This window comes from Mustela putorius, unplaced genomic scaffold, assembly GCF_011764305.1.
Source record: "Mustela putorius furo isolate JIRA1106 unplaced genomic scaffold, ASM1176430v1.1 tig00003901_pilon_pilon_pilon, whole genome shotgun sequence".
NCBI lineage: Eukaryota > Metazoa > Chordata > Mammalia > Carnivora > Mustelidae > Mustela > Mustela putorius.
In genome coordinates, this window is record NW_025422049.1 from 12,328,681 (window position 1) to 12,350,071 (window position 21,391).

The 21,391-nt window shown below is 34.3% G+C and overlaps 1 protein-coding gene and 1 non-coding gene across 2 annotated transcripts in view; both read right to left on the reverse strand.

The window, feature by feature from the left end:
- Positions 1-21,391, reverse strand: part of HTR2C (5-hydroxytryptamine receptor 2C) — a 282,379-nt gene that overhangs the window by 242,683 nt on the left and 18,305 nt on the right. The window contains exon 2 of the mRNA XM_013048464.2: positions 16,023-16,084. The gene's annotated coding sequence lies outside the window, so the exon portion shown is untranslated. The remainder of the gene's footprint in view (positions 1-16,022; positions 16,085-21,391) is intronic.
- Positions 457-585, reverse strand: LOC123388580. Its single transcript, XR_006603055.1, has one exon. It is a non-coding gene; the product is annotated as a small nucleolar RNA SNORA35 (small nucleolar RNA).

Below are 21,391 nucleotides of genomic sequence, written 5' to 3' on the forward strand. Positions count from 1 at the left end.
TGGGAAGGCTAGTTTGTCAGGAAGCTAGTAGAAATGAGGAGAACTAAAATACACTGGAGCCAATATCTACGAGATAATTATAATCTCATTTTAATCACATCAAAGGGAAAAAATAACTTATCTCTCCTGTCCTACTAAATACTTAAAGAGCAATTTGCCAGGGTATTAAAATGAATTTATCTTGTAATATAATCACCATGGCAATCTTAGATCATTCCAGTAGTTTCAACCTTATTTTAAGGACTAGGAAACTGAGTCCAAGAGGGGTTAATGTAAATTGCTAAGAGTTACCCAGCTAATAATAATGGTGATGATAATGTAATAACAATAACATTTTTTACTTCCTACTATTAACTTAATATGGACATAGCTTTGTTTAGTAGTAGCAAGTACTAAGCTGCTAGATTTGTCTCTCCACCCCCTCACGTTTCTTGGCAGGGTCGCAGGACCCAGTAAATATGTACCCCCCAGCATGCAGGAGTAGCCCACAGCATGACTCTCCCAGCTTTGTGGAGGGATTTGCTTTTGCACTGCTCGATGCCCAATTGGTCAAGGAGAAGCCCAATGGGTCACTTGCCAGTGCTGTAGACAGTAGAGCCAGGGTTGGAAGCCTGTGCTCTGTTCAGAGGAATCGGCTTAGAAGAGGGGGTGGATATGAGACCTAAGTCATCTCAGAATCCATTCTTCATTCCCTCAGTATGGCCACTACATACATGGGTTAGCTTTAAGGGAAGAAAATGTGAGTTTAGAATCAGGCAGATCTGGGTTCAGAATCCCAGCTCTGTCACTCACAAGCTGTGAAACCTTAGAACCTCACTTAAGCCCTCTTGGCCTGTGTTTCCTTCTTTGTTAAACGGTATCAATAATAACTTGTTTATTGACAGCTGCCTGTTGTGAGAATTAGAAGGAATAACTTGCAGAGTTCAGTCTAGTCCCTGACATTAGTAGATGTTCAGTAAGTAACAGCTATTGTTAAAAACAAACATCTCCCACTTCTCCAGTGACAATTCTCTTTCTCTTTCAAATTACTATTTGTGAGGAACTTGGTTACACATTTGTGGAATTTTTTAAGTTAATAATTCTACAGTTTTTTTCTACTTGTCTTGTAATTTCCCTTTACAAAAGCCAACTTTCTTTGTACCTAACTATTTATATTGGCTTACATGTTGAATATGACTATTTAAAATAGCTTAAACTTGGGCGCCTGGGTGGCTCAGTTGTTAAACGTCTGCCCCTTCGGCTCAGGTCTTGATCCCAGGGTCTTGGGAATGAACCCTTGGTGGGGAGTTAGCCCTTGTTTCTTCTCCCTCCTCCACTCCCCTTACATGTTTTCCCTCTTTGGCTGTCTCTCTCTCTCTCTGTCAAATAAATATATAAATAAATAAATCTTAAAAAAAAAAAAAGAAATAAAATTGCTTAAACTTTCTTGACAAGAATTTGTAGATCATTATCCTTGAATTATGTGATGAAGACAGATCTTTCTTGTGTGTCTAGAAGAAACTCACATTTCCCCAAATGTACAAAGCAGAAAACTATTCATTTGATATGTCTCCCATTTTTTCTTGGTTATGACTAAAAATCTGTACATTGAACAGCCACCTTCAAATAATCATTACTTCTTACTTTTTGTTTGGCTTCATAAAGTCATTGATAAAAGACTATGAACCATGGACTTTTCTAAATGTATAGTGTTCTTATCAAAACAAGTCTTTCTCTATAAGCTCTTTTAGTTTTGTCCCAGCCTGGTATGCTGTCTTACCAAAGGATGCCCACTTAGGTGCTCAATTACCCCAGAATTCTAAGAATAGTCTGACTTCAAGTGCATAGAATGGAATTAATTATAACCCTTGGTATGTGAATCACCGCTATCATCTCACCAGACATGGCTACATTGATATAACTAATTAATAATCAATTAAAATGAAAAAAAAAAAAACCCACATCTTACATGCACTGTGAATATTCAGCTTTAGAAGACAATGCCAGCTTCCTTTCCCAAGTAGTTGTACAAATGTATACTTCCACCCGCATTGCATAAAAGATCTAAGTGATTCACATTCTTTAGAATGCTTGGCTCTTTGAAACTTTTTAAATTTTTACTGACACAATGAATAAAATATTCCATTTCTTTCTTGCCTGACCTCCCTAGATGAGGAGGTTCCATACTAAAGTTGGGGTTTAACTCTTTTCCTAGATACTTGAAACAGAATGAAATCAAATACTAGAACTTTCTCAGCGTAATGAAAACTACAGGTGATATTTTAGACCCTTCTTGGCTAAAGGTGTTAAAAAATGAGGAGGAAAAGGACAATTCAAAAGAATAGTACTCTAAGAGTAGGAGAAAAGTGCACTCCAAAATTTAAAGTGCATATATAGGCTTATCTGTGATGTATAAAAGAACATATTTTCTTGCTTAAAATTCTAGAATAATGGCAAATTGAGGGGAAAACACGAGTTAACCTTTGTTTCTGCTTTTCCAGTGAAGGAAACCTATTTCTAAAGTGTTGGTTAATCAGTTAAAATATAGACACTCTCTTGAATGTGCAGACAGACTACTTGGTAGACATGAATACACAAAAAGGAAAAATACCATGTGACAAACTGGTTATTAATTATGGGTTTTAATAGTTTATATTGCCTGTGGGAGACCATCCATTTATGAAGTTGTGGTCCATTTAATTCATCATTCAGAAAAACACATGTTCAGTATTCCAGTTTTGAAAAGCAATTGTTTCTCAGAATGATTGTTTTATGTGTAATCATGATTGCAACAGCCTTAATCCTAAATTATAATATCACTTTCAATTTGCATACTCATCAAAATGTAATCTGGCAGTAGAATCAAGTCACCTACAAGAAATTTAGTCAAGATTTTTACTTTATTAATGATTGTCATTCTATCCCATAGTGGTGATGTGCCACTTTTCTAATTACGCTTAACCACGTCCCATTAAGATTATGTACTTGCCTAACATGCACTGCAACCATATCATTCAATGCCTTTTGGTTTCGTGGATGACTGAAATTTGAGAGGAGCGTGTCTAACAAAAGTTCTTTAATATAAAGACATAAACACCAGAAGACCTTCTTAGGCACAAGATAGATACCATTTAAATACTGCTACTAAAGAGAGGGCTAACTCACACTAATTAAATATGTTATCAATTTTTAGATATACCAAGCATTAGGGAACCATTTCTGCTGAAAAGTTAACTACTGGCCTTATAAAATCTTGATGGATTAAGTCATGATGAATTGATGCAGGCCAGTGGACTGAAATTGTTTTCAGAATCCAACAGGAGTTCAAATATTTATCTTCATTTTTCAGTGCTGAGGGTAAGCACTCCTGAAGAAGCAGATCTGTAAGTTTTACTTTCAGATTGACACTATGATCTAATGATAAAATATTTAATCCATGGTCATTATAGACTTTTCTCAAGATAACTATATATTTGACAGAAAACCAAAATGTCTCTCTTTTGCTTGCTTTTACTATATCCTTCTCAAAAAATTAATGGTGACTACACTTGCGGTGAGCACTGAGTAACATACAGAATTGCTGAATCATTATGTTATACACCTAAAACTAGTGTAATGCTATATGTTAATTATACTTCAATTTTTTAAAAAAGTAACAGAAAGTGAAGTAAGAAAAAAATTAGTTCATCAGCCATCAAGTCTTTGTGGAGTGCCTAGACTGTCAAAGGGACTTCTGTGGATGCCTAGATAGGGTCCGAAAAGACAAATAATGAGATGGAAGACATAATGATGACAGCTCTGTATACAGTTCAGCCCAATTTGTAAGAGCACCTCCTGAAGGCTTTCCCTCTGAAATGCAGGGTTCATTTATTTCTCCCCTCTTTGTACCTGTATAATCCTTGTTGATCTTTGTAACGCTCTTTTTTTTTTTTTTTTTGGTTTTATGGTAATTAATCTCATCTCACCAAGCAGATGATGAGCAAGTTGAGAGGTCAGAGATCTTGGCCAATAGTTATCTGCAACTCCCCAAATTCCTGGCATAGTACTGATCCCATATTAGTTCTCCATAATTATTTTGGTGAATTAATGTAATATTCAAAGTGAAATTATCCAGATACCTTAGTCCACTCACTCTTTATTATAATCCCCAAAGACACAAAGAGAGGGAGAAAAGATGCAGCTCACTGTATCACCATCAGCTACAGGTTCTAGACTGTTCTATTAATCAAATGTTTACAATAAATTGTGTGAAGACTTCCGAATAATTTAGAGTAATAAACAACATCCTTTTTCTGTGACAGGGGTATTTTGGTATGTTAATTGTAGTGTTTTGCTTTTTAAAAACTGGGTTACATTATTTTTCATTCTAATGCAAACTTAATGCACTACCTATTAATATGAAGAGTCAAACATAATGATCTTGGATTTATGTAATTTTCCTAAAAAATAAACTGAGAACTTTATGTTCTCTAGGGCATGATATCATAAAGTGTAATGAAGGCAGAGCTGCTGGAGCTGTGTTCTGCCAACTTCTACTATCCAAATTGCCACTGACCTTCCCCTGAAGGCTTTAGACAGCCTCACCATCCTTTAGTCTTCCTCTAATTCAGTGACTATCTGTTATATCTCACAGCTATAACTCTGCCATAGGGAAGCTTAATCAGTCAATTGGGGGAAATAAACAAATATTTTTAAATGACAGAAGTCAATGTTGGATAGCGATAACACTAAAGAAAGTTATCTGGGAACAAGTCATGAATTATAATGTAGGGTACATAGAAACTTGAAACAAATCATATTTATTCCTTCTATTTCATTTGCTTTGGTGCCTCCCTTGGGAATCTAACATAGAAATCAATTCCCTAAGCTTATGAATATTAAGAAGTGATGAGTTTAATTCAACTTTTTCTAAAAGGTTGTCTTGATAGAAGATGGGACATTAAATAGATGGTCAGATTTTTAAAATTGTGACTTAGACAAACTTTTATCATATCAGAGTCCCAAGCACTGGAAAACTACCTAAGCATGACATGCCTCTGTAGCCACCTGGTGGTAGGGGATGCTTGTTACAGGTGTAATAACTGGGAAGCATGATACCAAAGCATCTCAACTGAGACAAAGATGAGAGATCCAGCCCATGTATTTGAGTATTAACACGTATTTCTCTTTGGAAGAACAGCTATAAATATTATCAAAACCCCTTAATCAGCATTTTCCTCTTACCGTCTTCTCCATGTTGCTCTCACCTTAGCCCTTTACTGAGTATAACCCAATGAGGTCACAGGCCCCATGCCTCCGCCTCATTCAATGCTCATTGCTTTCCAGGCTTTTTGCGAAGCCCCTTCCCCTCAATACACATTCTCGAAGTGCCTTTCTTCGTGACCTCCCTACATTCTGAATTCAACTGTCTTCAGTGTTGACCTCACAGGCCACTTCTTATACTCCATCACGACACTAACTATTCAGAATCTTTACCCTTCATTTGCTTGTCCTCCTTGGCCTTATCTCTTTCTTTCCCTGAGATATCTGTTCCATGATAAGTTCTCAAGTAAACATTTTTCCCCCCCATAGAATCACTTTCTAGAAATGAACTTTCTAGCTTGGTTTTCCTTTAGCAATTTAGAGAAGACACTGAAATAGCAGTTTTCTGTAGGATACTAGAGTTATTTGGTTATCTTTTCTCCCTTTCAGAATCAGAGGTTACTGTCAGCCAATAACATCAAGATCTGTTTGTAAACTGAAAAACTGGTTTATGCTTTAAAGGCAGGAGGAGGGCCAAAACTCATCACAATGCATATCAAAAGAAGGAAAGTGCCAAGGAGCAAAGAATGTAAGGAAGGTGTGCTACATTTAGATGTTAGCACATCAAGCACCAAAATCAATTGTAAATAAAACTTAAACAAATAAAGTGGAATAAAGACTAATTCATTTGCATTTTTATATTCATGAGAACATTATGTGTTTTGTTAAAATGAATTTGTAGAGATCAGTATATAGACTATTTAAAGGAGGCTTCCTCTGCAAAAATCTAAAGATAGAAAAATGATAAATAATAGTGGAAATAAGTCATTCACTCTCACATCCAACAATTATTGAACACAAATATCAAGCACTTTCATGTCATCAAAAAACATGTCTTCAACTATGAAAAGACAAACTTTGAATTGGGGCAAAAATGAATGAATTATACTATTTTAATAGGACTATAACTAATACTCTTTTGGGACATACGCAAATACCTAAGAAATATCTGTTTAAGTCCTTAGTGATTTAAACTGTAGGAAATAGAAGATGGGGCAGAAAAAACCCTCAGAAACTTGGTAGTATGTGCTGAGTATTTCAGCCCTAAACCCAACCTCCTGATTCTGGGCACTTAAACTAAAATCATAGATTTGTCCAACATTGTTTTCTGAAGAGAAACTGTCAACTTCATTACCCAGGGGAATGCTGCTAAATAATTAGAAGAATGAGTATCTACCTTCTTATTTGGCCTTATTTAAAAATAAAAAGCATCCTTCAAGAGAAAATGTATGGGGTTTTGACATTTATTAAGTGGCTTTTATATGCTAGAAACTTTAAGTGAGTTTTTTTCATGTAATTCCTTTGACATACTTGTATTATACTGACTCATGTTTTGGCTGAGGTGCAAAAGGCTTAGAGACATTAAGTAAGTAGCAATAATACTACTGACAATAATAGCAAGAAAACAGCAGGTAATTTCTGCTTAACATTTGGAACGCGCTTTATACTTCATATCACCATATTTACACAAGAGCAGTTTTTCTTAAGCAAGTCCAAGGGATTCAGGGAACCTTGGATAACTCACTTAAGCCCTCTAGGACTCATATGTGATGTATGTGTAATAATAACCACTTTTATTCAAATGTGAAAATTAAATGGAATAATGTGTATAATTTTCAGCACATTGTCTGACATTGAGTAGATGTTCAATAAATGATAATTTATAATATAAATAAATACAACACCTCTCCTTATTTGATGGGAAACCTGATCACAGGTCCTTTGAATATTAGGAAAAAAATAAAATTTTGAGGTGCCAGGGTGTCTCAGTTGGTTAAGCATCTGACTATTGATTTCTGCTCAGGTCATGGTCTCGGGGTTGTGAGATTGAGCCCCAGGTTAGGCTCTATACCGGGCATGGAGCCTGCTTAAGATTCTCTCTTTCTCCATCTTCTCCCTCCCTCTCTAAAAAAACTTAAAATTTCCTGTGTGTACATTTGCTATTCTTCCTAACTTCCATTAATAAATTGCCTTTCCTGTCATGGTTAGTCACTATTTAAAAGTCACCTGAAATTTTCTGACCAAAATTTTAGCTTTCCCTCTAGTGTGGAAAAGTAAAATGTCTCCCTCTGCTCTGTCTTCCATTTTGTTTTTTACCCCCAGGTCATGACCGAGTCACAACTACTGATAGATGTATTCCTTATTTTAGAGAAAATCTAAGTAAATAGATGGTGGTAAAATTTATTAGATTGCTATGAGAAAATTCCTCAAGTCCCTTGTAAGTTCCCAGCAAATCTTAACTGACTTCCAGCATTCCAGTGAAACACGACTCCAAAACAACTGGACAAAGTCCTTTTGGAGGGATAAGATGAGAAATAGAAAGATAATTAGAGGAAGAGTTTTCTAGAAAGTATTGGGACTGATTTAATTGTGTATTTAATATTCCATCTTTCATAATTCTCAACTCTGATGCTTTGTAATATCCCATCATCTCACTCCACTGTCACTTCCAGAGAAATAGCAGACACATGCTCATTTCACCTCTCAGCATGTATGCCTACTCTCTGGCTCATCACCAGTGTCAGTCAGATGATGTGGCATTTATAGGGACCATCTTTTTAGTCTTTAATCCTCAGTTCTTAGCTTCCCTTTTTAGTCTGTGGTATGTTTTGTAATAATGGACAAATGGTTAGACTGCCCTGCCCTGCCTGGCTTTGTGATATTCATTTCCCCTTTCCTCAATGAATTTGCAAACCTTGATTATTTATATAAATGATTCCATAAAACTTTCATATGAGAACAATTTGCTGTCACTTGCAGAGAGTCCTGACCTTTCAAATGTACTTTTTCTGGCTTTCCTCAATCATTTCTATTCTCTTTCTCCCTCTCAGCAGACCAGTCCTCTCTTAGAATTCCAAATGTGGAACTTAATAGCATCATCCACTTCTCATTCTGCATGCTCACTTGACAGCACAACTCATTAAAATCTGAAAGCATGGGGTGCCTGGGTGCTCAGTGGGTTAAGCCGCTGCCTTCGGCTCAGGTCATGATCTCAGGGTCCTGGGATCGAGTTCCACATTGGACTCTCTGCTCAGCAGGGAGCCTGCTTCCCCACCCCCCCTGCCTGCTTCTCTACCTACCTGTGATCTCTCTCTGTCAAATAAATAAATAAATAAATAATCTTAAAAAAAAATCTGAAAGCATTTATTTTGTTTTTAAGATTTGTTTATTTATTTTGGAGGTGGTGAGGGGCAGACAGAGAGGAAGAGAGAGAGAGTCTTGAGCAGACTCTGAACTGAACGTGGAGCCCTACACAGGACTTGATCCCAGGACCCTGGGATGATGAACTGAGCTGAAATCAAGAGCTGGATGCTTAACTGATTGTGCCACCCAGGCACCACAAAATCTGAAACCATTTAAATATGCATATAAGGAATTCCCATTTCCCTTGAGCCTTCTCAGTCCAGAAGGACTTATTGTTCTCCTGCCACACTCTTATGTTCTCGGTTTAGAGAACAATAATGCTATTGCTTGCCTATTTCTCTTTCACTACTTCCCACTCTCTCTTCAGAAAAGCCTTGTGCATTCAAGTCGTAGCTCAACTGAGATCTTCCCGATAGAACCTATCCCACCACACACTTCCAGCCTCTGGCAAATTCATCTACTGGCACTTCATACTTTGGTGGGGTGGTTGGCAAACTATAAACTGTTTTTGTATGGTCCATGAGCTAAGAATGGCATTTATGTTTTATATGGTTATAAAAAAATTAAAAGATGAATAATATATCATACTATGTGAAATCTATGAAATTTGAATTTCAGTGTTCATAAAATTTTATTAGAACCTAGCCACATCCATTCATTTATAGGTTGCCTATGGCCAACTACATGGTACGACAAAGTTGAGCAGTTGTAAGAGACTATATGGAACATAGTAACAAAAATATTTGCTATTTGGCCCTTTATGGAAAAATTTGTTGCTCTATTACAATCCTTGCAATCTCAAGTATAATTCACGAACCAACAACATTGTCATCTGGGAGTTTGTTAGAAACACACACTGTCTAGGGGCACCTGGGTGGTTCAGTGGGTTAAGCCTCTGCCTTCAGCTCAGGTCATGATCTCAGGGTCCTGGGATCAAGCTCCGCATTGGGCTTTCTGCCCAGTGGGGAGCCTGCTTCCCCCTCTCTCTGCCTGCCTCTCTGTCTGTGATCTCTCTCTCTCTGTGTCAAACAAATAAATAAAATCTTTCATTAAAAAAAAAAAAGAAACATATACTGTCTGGCTCCTTTCCAGACCTACTGAATTAGAATCTGCAGCTTAATAGGATCCCCAGATGATTCCATTCACAATTAGGTTTGAGAATCATTCCTCTAGGACTCCTTGTGCTGTCTTAAAATTGTTTGTGAATATTTTGACAGATGAAAAATGGAAACATGACTAGGATATTAAAATATACAAGTTATGGCAGATATCTATAATTTAAGACAAATTTGGGTCACTGCAAAAAAGCAAAGTTCAATTTAGAGGAATAAAAATAAAATCAATATGAAATTAAAGCAGAAATAAGAAAACTTAGATAGCCAGGAGAAAATACAAACTTAGGATCATACCACTTATAAATGTGTTCATTTAGTAATATCACATTTCAATTATATTCATATATTCAGTGATATATTTATGATATATTCAATATATATTCCATTTTTATTGTGAAATATGAGTCCCATTAGCAATAATTCTTTTAAAAAAATTTTTTAAAGATTTTATTTATTGACTTGAGAGAGAGAGTGAGAGAGAGCGCATGAGAGGGGAGAGGGTCAGAGGGAAAAGTAGACTCCCCGCTGATCAGGGAGCCCGATGCAGGACTCGATCCTGGGACTTCAGGATCATGACCTGAGCAAAAGACAGTTGTTCAACCAACTGTGCCCACCTGGGCACCACCCAGGTGCCCACAATAATTCTTAATTCTTTATAGGTTATGCAAAATTCATTTGTCACAAATTTGAATTTGCTTATTTAATAATGCATAGCAGTGATATGATTTGGTTATCTGATGTCTTAAGATGTGACTATGAAACATTTGGTGAATGATACAGGGCAAGAGGCACCTATTCAAAACCACTGTTGGACTGCTCAGCAATTCAAAAGGGGTATTAGGCATTTATATGTCAATTTCTTATGTAGGCAATGTCACTTTTAAAGTCACGGTGATACTGGTACTGCCATCACAGTTAACCGATAGCTCACATTGGCAGCCCAATGTTAAGGTCTAAGTAACTGAGGCCCCTAATTTTTTTCACCAGTGAAACAGAAGAAATATCTTTTAGGATGTGCTTTAAAGGCTTAATAGGAATTAACTGGTGATGTGAGTGTTAGGAAAGGTGGGAAATGCAAGGAAGTATTCACAACAGAAATGAGAACATGATGTGTTCAAGGAACTGAAACTAGACAGTTGTAGCTGAAGCATTCATGAGGGAGGTGAGGCGACATGGCAAAATATGGTACAGAAGAGGTAGACAGGGGCCAGATTAGGTTCTCATATAAACTATAAAAAAGATTTTGGTATTTATTCTAAGAGCAGTAAGAATTGGGACAATGGGATTTGGGAGTGCAAATGGGTAATTGGGACAATTATTTAGAAGGGTGTTCCAGTACTCAGAAAAGAGGTGATAGAAAGCTAAACTGGTTTAAGGATGCTATGGAGTGAAGATATTCAGATAAAGTACACAGGAGTTAGTGATGAAAATACTTATGGGACATAACGGATAGGAAGATGTTCAAGAATGACTGACAGTTTCTTGCCTAATCCAACCATCTAAATGACAGAGTCATTGCCAGTGATGCTAAGAAGCTTGCCACACACTGAGAGCATATTCTCATATAATCAAAACCCTATGAACTCAATGAGAATACTCCATGGCATGGCAATTACTTATATAAAGATTTCAACTGATATGTATTTTTAGAAAACATACCATAAATACATGTTCTGATTTTCATATTTTGTTATCTTTTTCTTAGTTTAGTATTAGCTTTACTAGTATCTCCAAAGATACAAGTAAAGATACTTAGTTTTGATAAAGTTAAATGAACGACAGTAGCTAGGTGTACAAAGAGAGAATATTTCAGAAAGCAATTGTTAGCGAGCTCACATATACCATGTATTACTTGTCTCGGTCATATGTTTAATTTTGGTGGAGGGAAAAAGAATTTTCAAATAAGAGTAAAACGTGATAGAAACATAATGCAAATGCGCAAATATTCATTTCACAAAACATGTAAAAATTTTGCATCATTAAAATATCTGCATTTTATTGGAAAGATATGTGCCATTTCTAAAACAATGGCCATATGCACTAAAGGTAAGACTAATAAATATTTTAGAAGTGTGATATAAAAAATCAACACTGTTTATGTCATAAACTCCTTGATAATGATAGCCTCTAATACAATATGTATTAATTTACTTGTTGTGGTTACTAAAGTTACTCCCATATTTTATATTTCAGGAGATCTGAGTGTTTTCTCAATGTATTAATTTAAAAGTGCAAGCATGTTTTTGAAAGGCATATGTTCAAAAACAGAAAACACCCAAAGAAAAAGTTATTTTACTACTATGATATAGTATGAATGGACATGTAACTCTACATTGAAACTGCTTGGCTAGTTAACTTTCCAAAATAAAAGGAATTTCACTTATTTTGAAAAGTTGAAATATTTTAGAATGTGGATATTCTAACCTGTGTTGTCAGCCTTGCTGGATTTTCACATAGGTTAGTCAGAGTGGAAAATATGTATGGTATATAGTTTTCAAATTATTAATTGACTCAATTGAATTATTAAAATCAATAATTATTTCTTTAAGTATTTTGTTAATGTCATATTTTTAAGTTTAATGGATTATTACAAAGGACTACTTAAATTTTTGGAATACATTTTTAAACATTTGTTATTTAAATTCCATTTAGTTAACATATAGTGTATAATTAATTTCAGGGGTAGACTGTTGCACATAATATCAGTTGCACATAACTGTTGCATATAACACCCATATGCTCATTACACCAAGTGCCCTCCTTAATGTCCATGAGCCAGTTACTCCTCCCCCCCACTTCCCCTCCAGCAACCCACAGTTTGTTTCCTAGAGTTAAGAGGCTCCTATGGGGTGGGGGTGGGGTCCCTGGGTGGCTCAGTCCATCAAGCATTTGCCTTCAGTTCAGGTCATGATTCCAGGGTCCTGGGATCCAGCCCCACATCAGGCTCCCCACTCATCAGGGAGTCTGCTTCTCCCTCTCCTTCTGCCCCTTCCCCAACTTGTGCTCACTGGCTCTCTCTTTCAAATAAGTAAATAATTAAAAGAAAGAGTCTCATGGTTTGCCTCCCTCTCTGTTTTCATGTTATTTTATTTTTTCTTCACTTCCCCTAGGTTCATCTATTTTGTTTCTTAAATTCCACATTTGAATGAAATCATATGGTATTTGTCTTTCTCTAACTAATTTATTTTGCTTAGCATAATACTCTCCAGTTCCATCCCTTTCATTGCAAATGGCAAGAGGTTTTTTTTTTTGATGGTTGAGTAATATTCTTACACACACACACACACACACACACACCCCACATCTTAATTTTTAGAATAGTAATACAAGTGAAAATTGTGAAGAATGTGGAATTATCTTATAAAGGCTTTGGTTTTCCTATGCTTTAAATATGTATACACACACACATATCCATTTACTGAAATATGCCTATTTTCCCAAGGCACTATAATTTTATCATTACTAGCTCAATAGTTATTATTGAGCTAATTATTGAATACATCATTAAATACATATTATATGCAAAACACCATGTTGGTTCCTATAGGTGATATAAAAGGCAGGGAACAGAACATTTTAATACTCAATTCTGTACCCCTTTCATGAGTTTTGATTATGTATTATATACTTTAAGCAGATGAAGAGTTGAAGAGCAATAGAATGTATTTAATTATTTTATCAAATCCAAGAAATAAAATATCTGTGAATAAAACAAAACCTACTGCAAAGTGAAATAATGGCATTGCTTATCAATGTAGGTAATATTTGATTTTTGTTATAGTCTGTTTTCATTAAAGTAATTTGGTAACCTAAAGAACTTTATAGTAATAGTTATATATCAGAGAACTCACATTAAAAAAATTCTGTTAAGCAAACTTGCATTTATCTATAGCAACACAAATTCACATAATTAAAAGTTTAAAAGATAAAGTCCTCAAATTGTAAATAAAAGTGTCAAAAAAGTGACCAGTATAATCCTGTCATGACGTTGTAGCACCAACATACATACATTATTTTTTCATTTACATGAGCCCTTTCTGTAAAGAAACTTTAAATGCTGATATAGTTTTACAGAAAAAAAAGATAATATTTACCTTTAATACTTACTAATATTACTAACCTTATCCAGCTCAGGAGGAGCACAGTTGTCCAACTGATCATTTTTCACAGGAGACATTGAATACATTATGTGAATTATTACCTTAATGGTGATATATATTACATATCACAGTAGCATAGGTAGCATTAAGTAGGGCTTTAGGAAGGTGTTACTAAGTTTGAATGATAGCTAGAGGTAAATCAAGTCAACTGACTTTTATTTTTAAACATTAGTTGAATCTCATTTAGCTTAAAATAGTCACAGAAATCACCGGGGACCCACATTTCAAAAACTCAAAGAATATGAGGTTGTGGTTGTATATACATTAAAACTCTTAGTACTCTTTTATGTACAATGAGAATAAACATATTTAGTAACATAATCAAAACTATTTATGATAACCAGATTCTAACTTTATATTAAGTATAATTAAGTATGTTGCACAACCATTTTTATGTCACCAACGTGCCCTGATGAGGTCAGCCTTTTGGAGAAGTGAAGTAGGCAACAAGCATACAGACCTGCGTGATGAGATGTGGGGCATGTTTTCCCTTTCGACCAATCAAGGAATTCAATTGTTGGAGTCACATTTTCAATGTCAAAATGGCCCTCTCTCTGGACAGGGTAGGACTTATTAGATATTGCTACCCTTGGATGAATTTTTGTATTAAATCTTTTCCAATTAACAGATGGATAAGAATAAGATGTCAACAGGCCTTTGTACCAAGGGTGTAGGGGCCTTGGGGAAGAAAAGGGAGCACTCATTATGGAGACAATACGGGAAGGATAGAACAACGCTGAAAGGGAGATACTAAAGATGTAATTGGCTTACATCACATTCTTCTAAGGCTGACCTTGGTCTTTACTACCTTGTAGGGCCATTACTACCTTGTGGCCTTTGTGTGAGTGAGCGCCATTTGAAGCTTGAGAATGTAAACTTACCTGCATGTCCACGTTAACCTATTTCACCAATGCAGTGAAAACACCTGTGGGAAAACTTGGATCTTCACAAAAGTATAATGAGTGACTTCCTGTGCACTCTTAGAACAGCTGCTGGGGCTCTTGAAGATTTTACATTTTACACTTTTTGAATTTCATATTTTCTTTATGGAAATCTGCCTATAGCATCAATAATTTTTTAAATATATATTAAACAAAGGAAGCATAACCTTTGTCACCATCTTAAATGGTGAATCATCAAATGACAAAACAGGACACTTTGATGTTGACCATTCTGACTATGGTACATTTTAATTCAGTCATTTTGATGCCACTGTCTTGGCATACAATCCCTGTTTTCTTCTTTTATTTTTTGATCAGTAATAATATGTTCAGCAGACGTTCCCAACCCTATTCCATCCTTAACCTGTCTCCAATTTGGATAGACTTCGACTTTATTTTGTATTATTTAATTTTTATGGAATGAGTATATATTAATTTTATTCTAAAAAAGTCTGTTAAAATATGATTGTATAAGTAAGTTAACTTCTATGATCATTATCAATTCTTCCTCCAACACCTCATTCTGAAAACAGTTTGTGAAGTTGAATGCATGTTTATGACTTCAGGAACAATCAGAAATTTATTTGAGAATTCCCTGTGCAGTCTGGAGCTTCAAATAAGGGATCTAATTTTGACCTACTATGCTTAACTTGTAATAATGTGCTTCGGAAACCTATAGTATGCAGAGTGGTCCATTCTGTAGGCCAGTGGTTTTTGACATTTACAACTTGATACCCCCTTTTGAAACAAAGATCTCAGTCTCCCCTCCTACTCCTGGTCCATCCATCAAGAATATTTTTATGGACTTCACTTTCAAAAATTTGTGATAAGAAAATACTAGCTGGATTTTCTATAGCTTAATCTAAGATGTGAGTTTGTTTCTGAAAGAGAAAATTTCAAATTCATTCATATTTTATCTTCATTAGTCTAACTGTTCTTATTTATGCCATCTTATCTGATATTTATTTAGTATAAAGTCAGGGTGGTGATTAAACACTTCGGCAAATGTGTCTGCTTAACACATTATTTGGTAATAAATAGGCCGAGTTTTTTTTAGGTTGCATTAACATTTTTTTTTATTATGTTATGTTAGTCAGCATACAGTATATCATTAGTTTTCAATTTAGTGTTTCATGATTCATTGTGTATAACACCCAGGGCTCCATGCAATATGTGCCCTCCTTAATACCCATCACTGGGCCAACCCATTTTGTGTACCAATTAAGTAATTTTCTTTTTCAGACATCATAAGTTGTTAATGGAAATTTTTTACTAGTTCAGAAATAGGTCTACATTACCAAAATAATTAGACTCCCCTAACTATAGTGGTTGACTATTGCTGCAAAACGAGACTCACGTAGCATGTTTATGGGTATACTTACAATTATTTTTGAAGGATGGTGACGGTTGGCCTATAGATGCTCATGGATATTGGATGATATCTCTGAAAACAAACATTTAGAAAAATGCAATGAGAACTCTAAATAAAGTACTAATTAGAATAACTACATTATTCATGTATAAAGCATAACTGAAAAATAATGAGGCTGATACCTATAAGCACCAGAAGACAATTTCATTTATATAAAATTATTGTAAAAAACCCAGAACATTAGTACAACTTAAAGAGAATATTAAACATCAGTTAAGTATTATAAATGAACCAGCAAAATCATAATTTAAATATTAAGTTAAAACATTATTTCACATAAAATCATTACAGAACAGAATTAGTGAAATGGTATTTTACCCATAGGTATGAAAATGATACTAGAAGCTGGAAGGGCAAGTTTGAAAAATCACCATTTCAGTATCAATGATTTAAAAAGTATCGATAGGGGGCGCCTGGGTGGCTCAGTGGGTTAAGCCGCTGCCTTCGGCTCAGGTCATGATCTCAGAGTCCTGGGATCGAGTCCCGCATCGGGCTCTCTGCTTAGCAGAGAGCCTGCTTCCCTCTCTCTCTCTGCCTGCCTCTCCATCTACTTGTGATTTCTCTCTGTCAAATAAATAAATAAAATCTTTAAAAAAAAAAAATAAAAAATAAAAAGTATCGATAGGCAGTATTTATTTTGAGATTTGAAAACAAGATTCATACAAATATTAGCCAGCTACATTTTTGTAAGACAAAGAAATTTGCTGTAACAATGTTAATACTTAACATGTTTTTCCAACGTAAGAAGTTCCCTAAAACACATAAAACCTGACCTAAAGGTTTTAAATACACAGATTTTCTTAAAATATGAATCTGTGGGAATCAACTTAGAACCCCAGAGTTGGTATAAAGCTTATTTTAAGTTGAAGACATTTTGAGATGCAACAGGTGCAGAAAAAATCCTCCTCTGAGCTAGCCTTATTTGTCTAAAAGCTACAATTTCTCGGGAGTGAGGCTATCAGAAATGCCCTCTCCATGGAACTGTATGGCTCTGTATAAGATGGAAAGACCACTTGTACCTGTACCTGTATAGACAAACACTATCACGAATTTATCTGTCTGTTCTCTTAAACAAACCTATTTGTTTTTCCCAGAGAATTTGTTCCTCACTCCTCACTTATCTCTACTAAGTTAGGTATATAAGTCTTTAACTTTACCATTAAACAAGCCAGCTGCTTTTTTGTTGGCCTCCTATGTATATGAAATAAAACTTTTTCTCCTGTTAATCTCTTGCTTGTCAGTTTAATTTGCAGTTCTCAGTAACAGAATCCAACAGGGTAGAGGAAAAATTTTGCCTCCCCTGCAAAACTAATTCTTCCATTGGTTCAAGTAAATAAAATCAAATAATGTAAAGACCATTAGAGTTATAAGAAATAAATAAGAAATATTAATTATATTATTTGAAGACATTAAAATATTTAGCTCATAAATTTATCAATATAAATTAAATTTATTTATATTATTATAAATATAATAATATATTTATAATATACCTATGTATTTATATTAAATATATTTTATTTTATTAATATATTTTATATAATAAATATATTTATAGTTATATGTATAAAGTATATATGTTTCAGAAGAAGAAGATTAAAACACGCTTTGGGGGATGCACTAGGACCTAATGATGTATGTCATTAGATATTATGAAATCGATTGCTTTAAATGAGAAGCATATTTTAAAAATCATACTTTGGGTAGAAAGCTCCAGTTTTTATCTTCAGGTTTCATGTACTTAAAATTCTTTCTTGATGATTATTATGTGAAATTAATGTATTTTCAAATATATTTTTAAGAGTACAATCAACCTCTTAATTTATTTATTAAATTTATTTATTTATTTATTTTATAATTTTAAATTTATATAAATATAAAACATATCTAAAGCATAGTATAAAATACTTATGCAATAAATATTAAAGTCACAAGTTAAATAATTTAATGTCACTATCCTTTTAATCATTCAAAAGACAACAGATTATAGTAGCAAATTTTTGTATTTTTCATTCCTTAATGAAAGAGCAAATAAAAAGTAATTAAATAAATGTAAAGAAAGTTCTGTCTTCAAATTAGTAAAAAAAACAGCATGGGTAAAAGCTGTTATATTCATCTAAATGTCAGAAAATACATTTAATATTATAAATTTGTACTGGTATTTTCTTGTCTCTCTTACAACTCTAAATAATACAAAGATTTATAAAATAATTATGTGAGAACACATGATCACATTAAATTTCTATTTTCATCAAATGTTAGGGGATCTGTAGTAAACAAAATAATTTCTTCATGAAAAAATATATAAAAGTGGTTCTATCTTCAATATTTCAAGAAGCAGAGGTACAAAATTAGTAACAATCTTTGAGCAATGATGAGATTCCATGTTTGCTGAAGAAGCTGGTGGCCAAGTTATTAGTCTGAACAATAAAAATTAAACATAGAAATGCAGGAAAGCATGAAATCATTTCAGTACATAGTAATGAGCTGTTCTACCTGCTTGATACTTAATATTGTAGCTCCCACTTAATTGTAGAAGTACCCTTGCAGGGAATAAAACATTTGTGGTCACAGAACTGCTGTCAATGGAATTACGGCCCCCTAGTGGTTAACTATGACGATTGCAGTCAAAACAGCTCCAATTGTCATTTTGCCATTTATTCATGAAGGATTTACTGCAGATTTCCGCAACCCCTTATGGGGAGGATTAAGAGATAATGAAGCACTTCTGCTCCTTCATAAAAAAAAAAAAATCAATCTTATAGTTTAGAAAATTACTTCTAGACCTATCAACTGAAAATATATTCTCTGGTGTTCCCAACATTTTCATATACATTTCTAAAATTTTAGTTAATTTTGAAGAAGTCTGGAACTCCCTAGGCAAAATTAAAGCTTTTCTCAATTTCTCTCTCTTTAGCCTCACTTGCTTTGCCTCTGCCTCACAGCCACGACATTCTTTATAATAATTTTTTTGCATCTACCATACATGCTCAGTCTTTTTCTTTTAGTTATCTGTACATAAATCTGAGATATATTTTATCAACGTTGTGTCATTTCCCATTTATATCCATCTTACTGAACTGTTATCTTTAAAATTTCCACATGACTTTCGTAGACTTTTCTGCTTTGGAGGCTAGTGACTCTAGATAGAAAAGAATGATGGCCACAGCTTTAAGTGCTAATGCAAACACTATGTAATACCCTCCTACAAAAATAGTGCGTACACTGTCTTTCAATTTCACATGTGCAGTCCTATTACTTCTGGTGATATCTATAACTGATTTATAAAGTGACATTAAGGGTGATTTTGTGGTTGTTCAAGACAGATTTTATCTTACTTTTCCTACAAAAATTATTGTTACTTTGCTTTCAGCCTACCCTGAGAAAGAATATTATAAAACAGTAGCTTCAGTTCCAAATTGTGCTTTAAAAGTCATAAGAATCCTGTAAAGATGTAATGGATAAGTTTGCTGCTTTATTTCTCCCCAGCTGAAATTACAGGGGAAAAGCAGGCGTGTAAAGTAGAATGTCTATCAAAGAAATGCCTATCTTACTGTGGCCAAGAGTCATCATTAACATGCCAGTACTTAATCTTGAGCAGAAGGAATACATTACAAGAGAGCTTAATGTACTTCTTTGGAATGGCATGGATATTTCATATTTAAAAGGAAGAAGGTCATCTTTCATTCAGGATTACAAGATGATCACATTCAAACACAATGGTCACCCTTTGCTGACTACTTTGACTTTTAAAAAATCTACTGTAATGAAGTATGACTTACATATAATAAAATGTACATGTTTAAATATAGAGTTTGACCAGTTTTTAAAAATTTTTAAATTAAATTTTTAAAATTAACATGTAGTGTATTATTTGTCCCAGGGATGCTGTTCTGTGAATCGTCAGGCTTACACACTTCACAGCACTCACCATAGGAGTTTGACCAGTTTTAATGAAGATAATACACACCTGTGCAGTCCCATACCAATGAAGATATAGGACGTTTCTGTCCTACTGTTCCTTTGTAGTCACCCCTCACCAACTCAAAGCAACAATTTTCTTACATCTATCATTTTAGATTATTTTTGCCAGCTCTAGAAGTTCATATAAATGAAACCATAAGGCATGCTATTCTTTTTTTATTTCTTCTACTCTATGTTCAAAAAATTTTTTTCTCTTTCACTGAGTCTTAACAGAGTATTTAAAACGAACATATCCCCTTGCCTTATCCTGTTGATTTATTCACTTAAATTTTCTTAACTTTCTCTTCAAGTTCATTGAATTCTCTAATACTACAATATTTGTCTAATGTGATACTGCCTTTTAAACTTACTGTGTTGTGTTAAAGAAAGCAATGGAGTGAGCTATTTGTGACACTTGCAACAGTGAGTTACAAGTCCAAGAACATGGCAAACCAAAGAAGCAATTGCAAAAGACAAAATCACTGGAAAAGCTTTCAAACACAAAATAGTGCATTGACTATTACATCCTCATATCTAGTACAGTGCAAATAACGAAAACAATTATTTTCAACTGTGTATAAAGTATATATGTTTCAGAAGGAGAAGACTAAAACATGTTTCAGGGGATGTACTAGGACCTAATGATGTATGTTATTAGATATTATGAGATCGATTGCTTTAAATGGGAAGCATATTTTAAAAATCATACTTTGGGTAGAAAGCCCCAGTTTTTATTTTCAGGTTTCATGTACTTAAAATTCTTTCTTGATGATTATTATGTGAAATTAATGGATTTTCCAATATATTTTTAAGAGTACAATCAACCTCTTAAAATTATTTTAAGATCTGATTTTTCATTTGAGGTCATGGATACAACCCCAAATCTTTTTTATCATTTTTATTGAGATAGAATTCACATGCTATACAAGTCACCCATTTTAAAGCATACAATTCAATGGTTTCTAGTTATACTCACAGAGCCGTGTAACCACTGCGACAATTTAGAATGTTTTCATCATCCTCAAAAGAAACCCTGTCTACATGTCACTCCTGACTACCTTACCTTCTACCCCCACCCAGATCCACCCCAACTCCAGCCAACAAGAAATCTTTTCTGTCTCTATATATAGATTTGCTTATTCTGGAACCTGCACACCTTTGACAGATACACTTGCTGGGAATATCAAAGAAGTTGTTTCATACTAAGAAGAGTCAGCAAATAAAAGAAACTTTGTGGTTAGACTCAGGTAATACAGTCTTGATTAATTTGGATAAATCCTTAATTTTTTTTACACTTCTGAATGTAATAAAATTTTGTAACTGAGTTTCTATCATCCCTATTTTTGTTACTCAATT